This window comes from Hippocampus bargibanti, unplaced genomic scaffold (genome assembly GCF_051943395.1).
Source record: "Hippocampus bargibanti isolate YZ-2025 unplaced genomic scaffold, ASM5194339v1 Contig00137, whole genome shotgun sequence".
NCBI classification, from domain to species: domain Eukaryota; kingdom Metazoa; phylum Chordata; class Actinopteri; order Syngnathiformes; family Syngnathidae; genus Hippocampus; species Hippocampus bargibanti.
In genome coordinates, this window is record NW_028296972.1 from 80,841 (window position 1) to 95,711 (window position 14,871).

The 14,871-nt window shown below is 44.0% G+C and overlaps 3 non-coding genes and 2 pseudogenes across 3 annotated transcripts; all 5 read right to left on the reverse strand.

Annotated features, from left to right (window-relative positions):
- Positions 1–495: 495 nt before the first annotated feature.
- On the reverse strand, positions 496–615 carry LOC148881400 (5S ribosomal RNA). Its single transcript, XR_016113877.1, has one exon. It is a non-coding gene; the product is annotated as a 5S ribosomal RNA (ribosomal RNA).
- Positions 616–3,713: 3,098 nt separating this feature from the next.
- On the reverse strand, positions 3,714–3,832 carry LOC148881401 (5S ribosomal RNA). Its single transcript, XR_016113869.1, has one exon. It is a non-coding gene; the product is annotated as a 5S ribosomal RNA (ribosomal RNA).
- A 2,696-nt stretch (positions 3,833–6,528) lies between these two features.
- Positions 6,529–6,647, reverse strand: LOC148881402 (5S ribosomal RNA). The gene has a single exon (XR_016113870.1). It is a non-coding gene; the product is annotated as a 5S ribosomal RNA (ribosomal RNA).
- Positions 6,648–9,762: 3,115 nt separating this feature from the next.
- Positions 9,763–9,881, reverse strand: LOC148881403 (5S ribosomal RNA; annotated as a pseudogene).
- Positions 9,882–13,001: 3,120 nt separating this feature from the next.
- Positions 13,002–13,124, reverse strand: LOC148881404 (5S ribosomal RNA; annotated as a pseudogene).
- Positions 13,125–14,871: the final 1,747 nt, after the last annotated feature.

Here is a 14,871-nt window from a genome sequence, read left to right on the forward strand (position 1 = left end):
AATGTAGTTTATTCAATACATTGGAAAAATGAAAATTATAAAGAGCAAAACATGGGGAGGAGGACTAAACAAATTCTTAAAAAAAAAATACTTTATCAACACCGCTGGGATAAATACTAGTAGGCCTCAATCTGCAGTACATATGCCACCTTAAAGCTAGCTACCGCTCATTTGACGACAATGAGGTTAAAAATTGTAGCGAAAGGAAAATAGATGGTTTGAAAGGGGAGTAAAAGAAGGCTGTCCAGCACGCAGAAGCCCAGTTCTGCTTCGCGTACGAGTACTGTCATGACGGTCCCCCATGCGGACAGCTCCCTCTTCCGGAAAGCCATATCGTTACACGCAGCGACTCAACAGTAAAATCAACGTGTGGGAAGCCGTTTAAAATCGCGTCGGGGGTGATCGTGAAATGAAAATGTGAAATCGGATCGCGAACGGGAGAGACCATTTCCTCGGCCCACAGTGTTTGGGGTGGCTGCACAAAAAAAAAAAAAAAGCTTACAGCACCTGGTATTCCCAGGCGGTCTCTCCATCCAAGTACTAACCAGGCCCGACCCTGCTTAGCTTCCGAGATCGGACGAGATCGGGCGTTCTCAGGGTAGTATGGCCGTAAGCGAGGGAATGTGCCAGAAAAACCCTCTTTATAGTGTTGCAGGGAGAGCGTCTTGTTTTTATGGTGTTCGTTCTTGTCGTATGATGGTTATGTGGTTTTCCAAATACAGGCTTGAATCGATGAAGGTGTTATTTGTGTCGTGTTGTCAAATATAGGCGCATGTGAGTCCAGTGCTGATGCGTTAACGTGGGTAACTTTTCTTTTGACTTCCAATGCAATCCGTTTCGTCCATCCATTCCGGGCAGAGTGAACGCTGGCGCAAATGGTTGCCTCTGTTCACTCGCACAAAAAAACATTCTTATCCCCTGACTGTTAAAGTGGCCTTGAGAGTTTTGAAAGGCGCTTAGAAATTAAATGTATTATTATGATTACTCACCGTCTGGTCCTTGACGCCCTCTGCTGACGTAATCACACAGCGACACTGATCTCGTGATCAACCATTTTCAAACATATATTCTTCATAGTTTTACATAACATTTTAAGCGCCTTTCAAAGCTCTAAAGGACACTTTACAGTCACGGACAAGCAGAGGTACTATAATAAATAAAATACAATCACAAATAGATTGCAATAAATAAAATACAATTATAAATAGAGAAACAGGAGAGAGAGCTACACACAGAAAATGCTATTTAAAAATAGCGGGTTTTGAGATGGGACTTGAAGGTGGTAAAGAGAATCGATGTTATGAAAGTTCTGAGGAAGTGACTTCCAAAAATTGGGGGCAGAGCAGCTGAGGGGTCTGTCACCCATCTTGCTGAGACGGGGGGAGTGAGGGACACACAGAGGTGGAGGGAGGAAGAAGATCTGAGGGAACGAGGGCGACTAGAAAATCATTGGGTAGACCCACCAACGATTCAACAGACCTTTAGGATTATTCTGCCTCGTGGTTGAAAGGTCTGCTCATGTCTAAGACTGTGCCAAAGGATTGCATCGGGAAAAACAAACAGTGCTCATAATTTTAAACAATCCATCTCGAAAACAATAACTTGATCGGCCATCTTAACTGATCTTACTCTATGCTCTGTAACGGGCAGAACATTGTATGGCAAAACAGAACAGCATGTCTAAGCACATCTCAATATTCGTTGCGTACCCACCCCGGTTCTCTCTTTTTTAAAACAACCCCGAAAGCAGCGCCTGAAAGTAGGAGAAAAAAAGGGGGTGGGGGATCCTCAGTCCAACCTGCTTGTACGTCTCTGTCAGCTCTCAGTCATACAGGAGTGCTCCATTGATGAAAAGGTTTCTTCAGCCGTCACCTGTAGTTCTTTGAAGGTGTCGGACGTTTCGTTTCTCATCGAAGAGGCTTCATCAGCGAACTAACATTTGCTAGTAGTTTCGGCCCCATATGTATATCCCTAACGTCTAGAGGTGGCGGTGCCAGACTTCTGCTATGATAGGTCACACTTCCTTCTCTCAGGTTGGGGAGAGCAGAGGACTATACCCTGAGCCTACACTGATTACTTTATTTCGTGATTACTTGCCTGAATTTTACGTATTTTAAATTCCGGGGGGAAAAAAAATTCAAACAAATTCATAGTTGTGCTTTGGGCTCACCAGTTTAAACCATAATGGACAATCTGGCCATGAAAAAAAATGAGAAAGAGAGAGAAACAGGCTCTCACATCCTTCCCGGGTACAAAACCGAGGCACTGGTTTAGATATGTGGAGGGCACTTTCGTCATAATTAAAAAAGAAGAAATTCAATCCTTCAGAAATCACCTGCACTCGGTAGACATCAATATTAAATATACTCGCGAGGACATTAAAGAGACCCAACTAGCCTTTTTGGAGTGTAAAGTAATTATAAAAGAGGACAGAGCACTAAAAGCAGAAATCTTTAGGAAGGCCACACACACTGACCAATACTTACTTTTTGAATCAAACCACCCTCGACAACACAAACTATGAGTTATCAGAACCCTCCAGCATAGGGCTAATACCAACCAGCGTCGAAATTAGCGAAAAGGAGTGAAAACATGTCAGGAGAGCACTCACAAACTGTGGTTGCCCTCAGTGGTCATTTAACAAATGTCAAAAGAAAAGGATAGGGAATCTCATCTCATCTCCCGTACCGCTTATTCCTCATTAGGGTCACGGAGGGTGCTGGAGCCTATCTCAGCTGTCTTCGGGCACGAGGCGGGGGACACCCTGAATTGGTTGCCAGCCAATCGCAGGGCACACAAAGACATACAACAGTCACTCTCACACTCACACCTAGGGACAATTTGGAGTGGTCAATCTGCCTGCCATGCATGTTTTTGGAGTGTGGGAGGAAACCAGAGGACCCGGAGAAAACCCACGCGGGTCCGGGGAGAACATGCAAACGCCACACAGGGAGGCCGGACCGGGACGCGAACCGGCGACCTCTGCACTGTGAAGCCGGTGTGCTAACCACTCGACTACCGGGCCGCCCTAGGATAGGGAATGAAACCCAAAATTCTGAAGATACTAAAAAGGAGAGGAGTAGCATTACCTTACATTGCAGGGCTTTCTGAAAAACTACAGAGTCCTTTGGCAACACAAAATTCCTACTTATTTCAAACCGATAAACACTTGAAGGCAAAAATGAGTACATCCAAAAGATAGGCTGTCAAATGAAAAACAAAGTAATGTAGTTTATTCAATACATTGGAAAAATGAAAATTATAAAGAGCAAAACATGGGGGAGACTAAACAAATTCTCAAAAAAAAAAAACTTTATCAACACCGCTGGGATAATACTAGTGGGCCTCAATCTGCAGTACATATGCACCTTAAGGCTAGCTACCGCTCATTTGACGACAATGAGGTTAAAAATTGTAGCGAAAGGAAAATAGATGGTTTGAAAGGGGAGTAAAAGAAGCTGTCCAGCACGCAGAAGCCCAGTTCTGCTTCGCGTACGAGTACTGTCATGACGGTCCCCCATGCGGACAGCTCCCTCTGCCGGAAAGCCATATCGTTACACGCAGCGACTCAACAGTAAAATCAACGTGTGGGAAGCGGTTTAAAATCGCGTCGGGGGTGATCGTGAAATGAAAAGTGAAATCGGATCGCGAACGGGGAGAGACCATTTCTCGGCCCACAGTGTTTGGGGTGGCTGCACAAAAAAAAAAAAAAAAGCTTACAGCACCTGGTATTCCCAGGCGGTCTCCCATCCAAGTACTAACCAGGCCCGACCCTGCTTAGCTTCCGAGATCGGACGAGATCGGGCGTTCTCAGGGTAGTATGGCCGTAAGCGAGGGAATGTGCCAGAAAATCCCTCTTTATAGTGTTGCAGGGAGAGCGTCTTTGTTTATGGTGTTCGCTCTTGTCGGATGATGGTTATTTGGTTTTCCAAATACAGGCTTGAATCGATGAAGGTGTTATTTGTGTCGTGTTGTCAAATAAGGCGCATGTGAGTCCAGCTGATGCGTTAACGTGGGTAACTTTTCTTTGACTTCCAATGCAATCCGTTTCGTCCATTCATTCCGGGCAGAGTGAACGCTGGCGCAAATGGTTTCCTCTGTTCACTCGCACAAAAAAAACATTCTTATCCCCTGACTGTAAAGTGGCCTTGAGAGTTTTGAAAGGCGTTTAGAAATTAAATGTATTATTATGATTAGTCTCCGTCTGGTCCTTGACGCCCTCTGCTGACGTAATCACACAGCGACACTGATCTCGTGATCAACCATTTCACCACATAATATTCATAGTTATACATAACATTTTAAGCGCCTTTCAAAGCTCTAAAGGACACTTTACAGTCACGGACAAGCAGAGGTACTATAATAAATAAAATACAATCACAAATAGATTGCAATAAATAAAATACAATTATAAATAGAAACAGGAGAGAGAGCTACACACAGAAAATGCTATTTTAAATAGCTGGGGTTTAAGATGGGACTTGAAGGTGGTAAGAGAATCGATGTTATGAAAGTTCTGAGGAAGTGACTTCCAAAAATTGGGGGCAGAGCAGCTGAGGGGTCTGTCACCCATCTTGCTGAGACGGGGATGGGGGAGTGAGGGACACACAGAGGTGGAGGGAGGAAGAAGATCTGAGGGAACAAGGGCGACTAGAAATCATTGGGTAGACCACCAACGATTCAACAGACCTTTAGGATTGTTCTGCCTCGTGGTTGAAAGGTCTGCTCATGTCTAAGACTGTGCCAAAGGATCGCATCGGAAAAACAAACAGTGCTCATATTTTAAACAATCCATTCGAAAACAATAACTTGATCGGCCATCTTAACTGATCTTACTCTATGCTCTGTAACGGGCTGAACATTGTATGGCAAAACAGAACAGCATGTCTAAGCACATCTCAATATTCGTTGCGTACCCACACCAGTTCTCTCTTTTTTTTAAACAAACCCGAAAGCAGCGCCTGAAAGTACTAGAAAAAAAAGGGGGTGGGGGATCCTCAGTCCAACCTGCTTGTACGTCTCTGTCAGCTCTCAGTCATACAGGAGTGGTCCATTGATGAAAAGGTTTCTTCAGCCGTCACCTGTAGTTCTTTGAAGGTGTCGGACGTTTCGTTTCTCATCGAAGAGGCTTCATCAGCGAACTAAAATTTGCTAGTAGTTTCGGCCCCATATGTATATCCCTAACGTCTAGAGGTGGCGGTGCCAGACTTCTGCTATGATAGGTCACATCTCTCAGGTTGGGGAGAGCAGAGGACTATACCCTGAGCTACACTGATTACTTTATTACGTGATTACTTGCCTGAATTTTACGTATTTTAAATTCCGGGGAAAAAAAATTCAAACAAATTCATAGTTGTGCTTTGGGCTCACCAGTTTAACCCATAATGGACAATCTGGCCATGAAAAAAAATGGAGAAACAGGCTCTCACATCCTTCCCGGGTACAAAACCGAGGCACTGGTTTAGATATGTGGAGGGCACTTTCGTCATAATTAAAAAGAAGAAATTCAATCCTTCACAAATCACCTGCACTCGGTAGACATCAATATTAAATATACTCGCGAGGACATTAAAGACACCCAACTAGCCTTTTTGGAGTGTAAAGTAATTATAAAAGAGGACAGAGCGCTAAAAGCAGAAATCTTTAGGAAGGCCACACACACTGACCAATACTTACTTTTTGAATCAAACCACCCTCGACAACACAAACTATGAGTTATCAGAACCCTCCAGCATAGGGCTAATACCAACCAGCGTCGAAATTAGCGAAAAGGAGTGAAAACATGTCAGGAGAGCACTCACAAACTGTGGTTGCCCTCAGTGGTCATTTAACAAATGTCAAAAGAAAAAGGATAGGGAATGAAACCCAAATTCTGAAGATACTAAAAAGGAGAGGAGTAGCATTACCTTACATTGCAGGGCTTTCTGAGAAAAACTACAGAGTCCTTTGGCAACACAAAATTCCTACTTATTTCAAACCGATAAACGCCTGAAGGCAAAAATGAGTACATCCAAAAGATAGGCTGTCAAATGAAAAACAAAGTAATGTAGTTTATTCAATACATTGGAAAAATGAAAATTATAAGAGCAAAAACATGAGGGAGACTAAACAAATTCTCAAAAAAAAAATACTTTATCAACACCGCTGGGATAATACTAGTGGGCCTCAATCTGCAGTACATATGCACCTTAAAGCTAGCTACCGCTCATTTGACGACAATGAGGTTAAAATTGTAGCGAAAGGAAAATAGATGGTTTGAAAGGGGAGTAAAAGAAGCTGTCCAGCACGCAGAAGCCCAGTTCTGCTTCGCGTACGAGTACTGTCATGACGGTCCCCCATGCGGACAGCTCCCTCTGCCGGAAAGCCATATCGTTACACGCAGCGACTCAACAGTAAAATCAACGTGTGGGAAGCCGTTTAAAATCGCGTCGGGGGTGATCGTGAAATGAAAAGTGAAATCGGATCGCGAACGGGAGAGACCATTTCTCGGCCCACAGTGTTTGGGGTGACTGCAAAAAAAAAAAAAAAAGCTTACAGCACCTGGTATTCCCAGGCGGTCTCCCATCCAAGTACTAACCAGGCCCGACCCTGCTTAGCTTCCGAGATCGGACGAGATCGGGCGTTCTCAGGGTAGTATGGCCGTAAGCGAGGAATGTGCCAGAAAATCCCTCTTTATAGTGTTGCAGGAGAGAGCGTCTTTGTTTATGGTGTTCGTTCTTGTCGTATGATGGTTATTTGGTTTTCCAAATACAGGCTTGAATCGATGAAGGTGTTATTTGTGTCGTGTTGTCAAATAAGGCGCATGTGAGTCCAGCTGATTGCGTTAACGTGGGTAAACTTTTCTTTGACTTCCAATGCAATCCGTTTCGTCCATCCATTCCGGGCAGAGTGAACGCTGGCGCAAATGGTTGCCTCTGTTCACTCGCACAAAAAATATTCTTATCCCCTGACTGTAAAGTGGCCTTGAGAGTTTTGAAAGGCGCTTAGAAATTAAATGTATTATTATGATTACTCTCCGTCTGGTCCTTGACGCCCTCTGCTGACGTAATCACACAGCGACACTGATCTCGTGATCAACCATTTCACCACATAATATTCATAGTTATACATAACATTTTAAGCGCCTTTCAAAGCTCTAAAGGACACTTTACAGTCACGGACAAGCAGAGGTACTATAATAAATAAAATACAATCACAAATAGATTGCAATAAATAAAATACAATTATAAATAGAAACAGGGAGAGAGAGCTACACACAGAAAATGCTATTTTAAATAGCTGGGGTTTGAGATGGGACTTGAAGGTGGTAAGAGAATCGATGTTATGAAAGTTCGGAGGAAGTGACTTCCCAAAAATTGGGGGCAAGAGCAGCTGAGGGGTCTGTCACCCATCTTGCTGAGACGGGGGAGTGAGGGACACACAGAGGTGGAGGGAGGAAGAAGATCTGAGGGAACGAGGGCGACTAGAAATCATTGGGTAGACCACCAACGATTCAACAGACCTTTAGGATTGTTCTGCCTCGTGGTTGAAAGGTCTGCTCATGTCTAAGACTGTGCCAAAGGATCGCATCGGAAAAAAAAAAACAGTGCTCATAATTTAAACAATCCATTCGAAAACAATAACTTGATCGGGCCATCTTAACTGATCTTACTCTTTAGCTCTGTAACGGGCTGAACATTGTATGGCAAAACAGAACAGCATGTCTTAGCACATCTCAATATTCGTTGCGTACCCACACCAGTTCTCTCTTTTTTTTAAACAACCCCGAAAGCAAGGCCTGAAAGTAGTAGAAAAAAAGAGGGGGTGGGGGATCCTCAGTCCAACCTGCTTGTACGTCTCTGTCAGCTCTCAGTCATACAGGAGTGCCTCCATTGATGAAAAGGTTTTCTTCAGCCGTCACCTGTAGTTCTTTGAAGGTGTCTGACGTTTCGTTTCTCATCGAAGAGGCTTCGTCAGCGAACTAAAATTTGCTAGTAGTTTCGGCCCCATATGTATTTCCCTAACGTCTAGAGGTGGCGGTGCCAGACTTCTGCTATGATAGGTCACTTCTCTCAGGTTGGGGAGAGCAGAGGGACTATACCCTGAGGCTACACTGATTACTTTATTACGTGATTACTTGCCTGAAATTTTACGTATTTTAAATTCGGGGAAAAAAATTTCAAACAAATTCATAGTTGTGCTTTGGGCTCACCAGTTTAACCCATAATGGACAATCTGGCCATGAAAAAAAATGGAGAAGAAAGAGAAGACACAGGCTTTCACATCCTTCCCGGGTACAAAACCGAGGCACTGGTTTAGATATGTGGAGGGCACTTTCGTCATAATTAAAATGAAGAAGAAATTCAATCCTTCACAAATCACCTGCACTCGGTAGACATCAATATTAAATATACTCGAGCGAGGACATTAAAGACACCCAACTAGCCTTTTTTGGAGTGTAAAGTAATATTTAAAGAGGACAGAGCGCTAAAAGCAGAAATCTTTAGGAAGGCCACACACACTTGACCATATACTTACTTTTTGAATCAAACCACCCTCGACAACACAAACTATGAGTTATCAGAACCCTCCAGCATAGGGCTAATACCAACCAGACGTCGAAATTAGCGAAAAGGAGTGAAAACATGTCAAGGAGAGCACTCACAAACTGTGGTTGCCCTCAGTGGTCATTTAACAAATGTCAAAAGAAAAGGATAGGGAATCTCATCTCATCTCCCGTACCGCTTATTCCTCATTAGAGGTCACGGAGGGTGCTGGAGCCTATCTCAGCTGTCTTCGGGCACGAGGCGGGGGACACCCTGAATTGGTTGCCAGCCAATCGCAGGGCACACACAAGACATACCAACAGTCACTCTCACACTCACACCTAGGGACAATTTGGAGTGGTCAATCTGCCTGCCATGCATGTTTTTGGAGTGTGGGAGGAAACCAGAGGACCCGGAGAAAACCCACGCGGGTCCGGGTGAGAACATGCAAACGCCCACACAGGGAGGCCGGAACCGGTGACGCGAACCGCGACTACTCTGCACTGTGAAGTAGGTGTGCTAACCACTCGACTACGGGCCCCCCTAGGATAGGGGAATGAAAACCAAAATTCTGAAGATACTAAAAAGGAAGGAGGAGTAGCATTATTCCTTACATTGCAGGGCTTTCTGAAAAACAACAGAGTCCTTTGGGCAACACAAAATTCCTACTTATTTCAAAACGATAACACACCTGAAGGCAAAAATGAGTACATCCAAAAGATAGGCTGTCAAATGAAAAACAAAGTAATGTAGTTTATTCAATACATTGGAAAAATGAAAATTATAAAGAGCAAAAACATGGGGGAGGACTAAACAAATTCTCAAAAAAAAATACTTTATCAACACCGCTGGGATAATACTAGTGGGCCTCAATCTGCAGTACTTATGCACACCTTAAAGCTAGCTACCGCTACATTTGACGACAATGAGGTTAAAATTGTAGCGAAAAGGAAAAATAGATGGTTTGAAAGGGGGAGTAAAAGAAGCTGTCCAGCACGCAGAAGCCCAGTTCTGCTTCGCGTACGAGTACTGTCATGACGGTCCCCCATGCGGACAGCTCCCTCTGCCGGAAAGCCATATCGTTACACGCAGCGACTCAAGAGTAAAATCAACGTGTGGGAAGCCGTTTAAAATCGCGTCGGGGGTGATCGTGAAATGAAAAGTGAAATCGGATCGCGAACGGGAGAGACCATTTCTCGGCCCACAGTGTTTGGGGTGGCTGCAAAAAAAAAAAAAAAGCTTACAGCACCTGGTATTCCCAGGCGGTCTCCCATCCAAGTACTAACCAGGCCCGACCCTGCTTAGCTTCCAAGATCGGACAAGATCGGGCGTTCTCAGGGTAGTATGAACGTAAGTGAGGGAATGTGCCAGAAAAATCCCTCTTTATAGTGTTGCAGGGAGAGCGTCTTTCTTTGCTCATGGTGTTCGTTCTTGTCTGATGATGGTTATTTGGTTTTCCAAATACAGGCTTGAATCGATGAAGGTGTTATTTGTGTCGTGTTGTCAAATAAGGCGCATGTGAGTCCAGCTGATGCGTTAATGTGGGTAACTTTTCTTTGACTTCCAATGCAAATCCGTTTCGTCCATCCATTTCCGGGCAGAGTGAACGCTGGCGCAAATGGTTTGCCTCTGTTCACTCGCACAAAAAAAAACATTCTTATCCCCTGACTGTAAAGTGGCCTTGAGAGTTTTGAAAGGCGCTTAGAAATTAAATTGTATTATTATGATTACTCTCCGTCTGGTCCTTGACGCCCTCTGCTGACGTAATCACACAGCGACACTGATCTCGTGATCAACCATTTCACCACATAATATACATAGTTATACATAAAATTTTAAGCGCCTTTCAAAGCTCTAAAGGACACATTTACAGTCACGACAAGCAGAGGTACTATAATAAATAAAATACAATCACAAATAGATTGCAATAAAAAAAATACAATTATAAATAGAAACAGGAGAGAGAGCTACACACAGAAAATGCTATTTTAAATAGCTGGGTTTTGAGATGGGACTTGAAGGTGGTAAGAGAATCGATGTTATGAAAGTTCTGAGGAATGTGACTTCCAAAAATTGGGGGCAGAGCGGCAGCTGAGGGGGGTCTGTCACCCATCTTGCTGCTGAGACGGGGGGGAGTGAGGGACACACAGAGGTGGAGGGAGGAAGAAGATCTGAGGGAACGAGGGCGACTAGAAATCATTGGGTAGACCACCAACGATTCAACAGACCTTTAGGATTATTCTGCCTCGTGGTTGAAAGGTCTGCTCATGTCTAAGACTGTGCCAAAGGATTGCATCGGAAAAACAAACAGTGCTCATATTTTAAACAATCCATTCGAAAACAATAACTTGATCGGCCATCTTAACTGATCTTACTCTATGCTCTGTAACGGGCAGAACATTGTATGGCAAAACAGAACAGCATGTCTAAGCACATCTCAATATTCGTTGCGTACCCACACCGGTTTTCTCTCTTTTTTTAATAAACAACCCCGAAAGCAGCGCCTGAAAGTAGGAGAAAAAAAAGGGGGGTGGGGGATCCTCAGTCCAACCTGCTTGTACGTCTCTGTCAGCTCTCAGTCATACAGGAGTGGTCCATTGATGAAAAGGTTTCTTCAGCCGTCACCTGTACTTCTTTGAAGGTGTCTGACGTTTCCTTTCTCATCGAAGAGGCTTCGTCAGCGAACTAAAATTTGCTAGTAGTTTCGGCCCCATATGTATATCCCTAACGTCTAGAGGTGGGGTGCCAGACTTCTGCTATGATAGGTCACTTCTCTCAGGTTGGGGGAGAGCAGAGGGACTATACCCTGAGGCTACACTGAATTACTTTATTACGTGATTACTTGCCTGCCTTTTACGTTATTTTTAAATTCCGGGGAAAAAAAAATTCAAACAAATTCATAGTTGTGCTTTGGGCTCACCAGTTTAACCCATAATGGACAATCTGGCCATGAAAAAAATGGAATGGAGAAAACAGGCTCTCACATCCTTCCCGGGTACAAAACCGAGGCACTGGTTTAGATATTGTGGAGGGCAACTTTCGTCATAATTAAAAATGAAGAAATTCAATCCTTCACAAATCACCTGCACTCGGTAGACATCAATATTAAATATACTCGCGAGGACATTAAAGACAACCCAACTTAGCCTTTTGGAGTGTGTAAGTAATTATAAAAGAGGACAGAGCGCTCAAAAGCAGAAATCTTTAGGAAGGCCACACACACTGACCAATACTTACTTTTTGAATCAAACCACCCTCGACAACACAAACTATGAGTTATCAGAACCCTCCAGCATAGGGCTAATACCAACCAGCGTCGAAATTAGCGAAAAGGAGTGAAAACATGTCAGGGAGAGCACTCACAAACTGTGGGTTGCCCTCAGTGGTCATTTAACCAAATGTCAAAAGAAAAGGATAGGGATCTCATCTTCCGTACCGCTTATTCCTCATTAGGGTCAGGGGGGTGCTGGGCCTATCTCAGCTGTCTTCGGGCACGAGGCGGGGGGACACCTGCATTGGTGTTGCCAAGCCAATCGCAGGGCACACAAAGACATACAACAGTCACTCTCACACTCACACCTAGGGACAATTTGGAGTGGTCAATCTGCTGCCATGCATGTTTTTGGAGTGTGAGGAGGAAACCAGAGGACCCGGAGAAAAACCCACGCGGGTCCGGGGAGAACATGCAACTCCACACAGGGAGCTGGACCGGGACGCGCACCGGCGACCTCTGCACTGTGAAGCCGGTGTGCTAACCACTCGCACTACCGGGCCGCCCTAGGATAGGGAATGAAACCCAAAATTCAATACTAGATAACGTAAAGGAGGAGAGGAGTAGCATTACCTTACATTGCAGGGCTTTCTGAAAAAACTACAGAGTCCTTTGGCAACACAAAAATTCCTACTTATTTTCAAACCGATAAACACCTGAAGGCAAAAAATGAGTACATCCAAAAGATAGGCTGTCAAATGAAAAACAAAGTAATGTAGTTTATTCAATACATTGGAAAAATGAAAATTATAAAGAGCAAAACATGGGGGAGACTAAACAAATTCTCAAAAAAAAAAATACTTTATCAACACCGCTGGGATAATACTAGTGGGCCTCAATCTGCAGTACATATGCACCTTAAAGCTAGCTACCGCTCATTTGACGACAATGAGGTTAAAATTGTAGCGAAAGGAAAATAGATGGTTTGAAAGGGGAGTTAAAAGAAGCTGTCCAGCACGTCAGAAGCCCAGTTCTGCTTCGCGTACGAGTACTGTCCATGACGGTCCCCCATGCGGACAGCTCCCTCTTCGGAAAGCCATATCGTTACCACGCAGCGACCTCAACAGTAAAAATCAACGTGTGGGAAGCCGTTTAAAATCGCGTCGGGGGGTGATCGTGAAATGAAAAGTGAAATCGGATCGCGGAACGGGAGAGACCATTTCTCGGCCCACGTGTTTGGGGTGGCTGCAAAAAAAAAAAAAAAAAGCTTACAGCACCTGGTATTCCAGGCGGTCTCTCCATCCAAAGTACTAACCAGGCCCGACCCTGCTTAGCTTCCGAGATCGGACGAGATCGGGCGTTCTCAGGGTTGTAGTATGGCCGTAAGCGAGGGAATGTGCCAGAAAATCCCTCTTTATAGTGTTGCAGGGAGAGCGTCTTTCTTTGTTTATGGTGTTCGTTCTTGTCGGATGATGGTTTATTGGTTTTCCAAATACAGGCTTGAATCGATGAAGGTGTTATTTGTGTCGTGTTGTCAAATAAGGCGCATGTGAGTCCAAGCTGATGCGGTTAACGTGTGGTAACTTTTCTTTGACTTCCAATGCAATCCGTTTCGTCCATTCATTCCGGGCAGAGTGAACGCTGGCGCAAATGGTTGCCTCTGTTCACTTCGCACCAAAAAAAAATTCTTATCCCTGACTGTTAAAGTGGCCTTGAGAGTTTTGAAAGGCGCTTAGAAATTAAATGTATTATTATGATTACTCTCCGTTGGTCCTTGACGCCCTCTGCTGACGTAATCACACAGCGACACTGATCTCGTGATCAACCATTTCACCACATAAATATTCATAGTTATACAATAACATTTTAAGCGCCTTTCAAAAGCTCTAAAGGACACTTTACAGTCACGGACAAGCAGAGGTACTATAATAAATAAAATACAATCACAAATAGATTGCAATAAATAAAATACAATTATAAATAGAAACAGGAGAGGAGTGAGCTACACACAGAAAATTGCTATTTTAAATAGCTGGGTTTTGAGATGGGACTTGAAGGTGGTAAGAGAATCGATGTTATGAAAGTTCGGAGGAAGTGACTTCCAAAAATTGGGGGGGCAGAGCAGCTGAGGGGTCTGTCACCCATCTTGCTGAGACGGGGGAAGTGAGGGACACACAGAGGTGGAGGGAGGAAGAAGATCTGAGGGAACGAGGCGCGACTAGAAATCATTGGGTAGACCACAAACGAATTCAACAGACCTTTAGGATTATTCTGCCTCGTGCTTGAAAGGTCTGCTCATGTCTAAGACTGTGCCAAAGGATTGCATCGGAAAAACAAACAGTGCTCATATTTTAACAATCCATTCGAAAACAATAACTTGATCGGCCATCTTAATGATCTTACTCTATGCTCTGTAACGGGCTGAACATTGTATGGCAAAACAGAACAGCATGTCTAAGCACATCTCAATATTCGTTGCGTACCCACCCCGGTTCTCTCTTTTTTTTAAACAACCCCGAAAGCAGCGCCTGAAAGAGACTAGAAAAAAAGGGTGTGGGGGATCCTCAGTCCAACCTGCTTGTACGTCTCTGTCAGCTCTCAGTCATACAGGAGTGGTCCATTGATGAAAAGGTTTCTTCAGCCGTCACCTGTAGTTCTTTGAAGGGGTCGGACGTTTCGTTTCTCATCGAAGAGGCTTCGTCAGCGAACTAAAATTTGCTAGTAGTTTCGGCCCCATATGTATATCCCTAACGTCTAGAGGTGGCGGTGCCAGACTTCTGCTATGATAGGTCACATCTCTCAGGTTGGGGAGAGCAGAGGACTATACCCTGAGCTCCACTGATTACTTTATTACGTGATTACTTGCCTGAATTTTACGTATTTTAAATTCCGGGGAAAAAAAATTCAAACAAATTCATAGTTGTGCTTTGGGCTCACCAGTTTTAAACCCATAATGGACAATCTGGCCATGAAAAAAAATGGAGAAACAGGCTCTCACATCCTTCCCGGGTACAAAACCGAGGCACTGGTTTAGATATGTGGAGGGCACTTTCGTCATAATTAAAAAAGAAGAAATTCAATCCTTCACAAATCACCTGCACTCGGTAGACATCAATATTAAATATACTCGCGAGG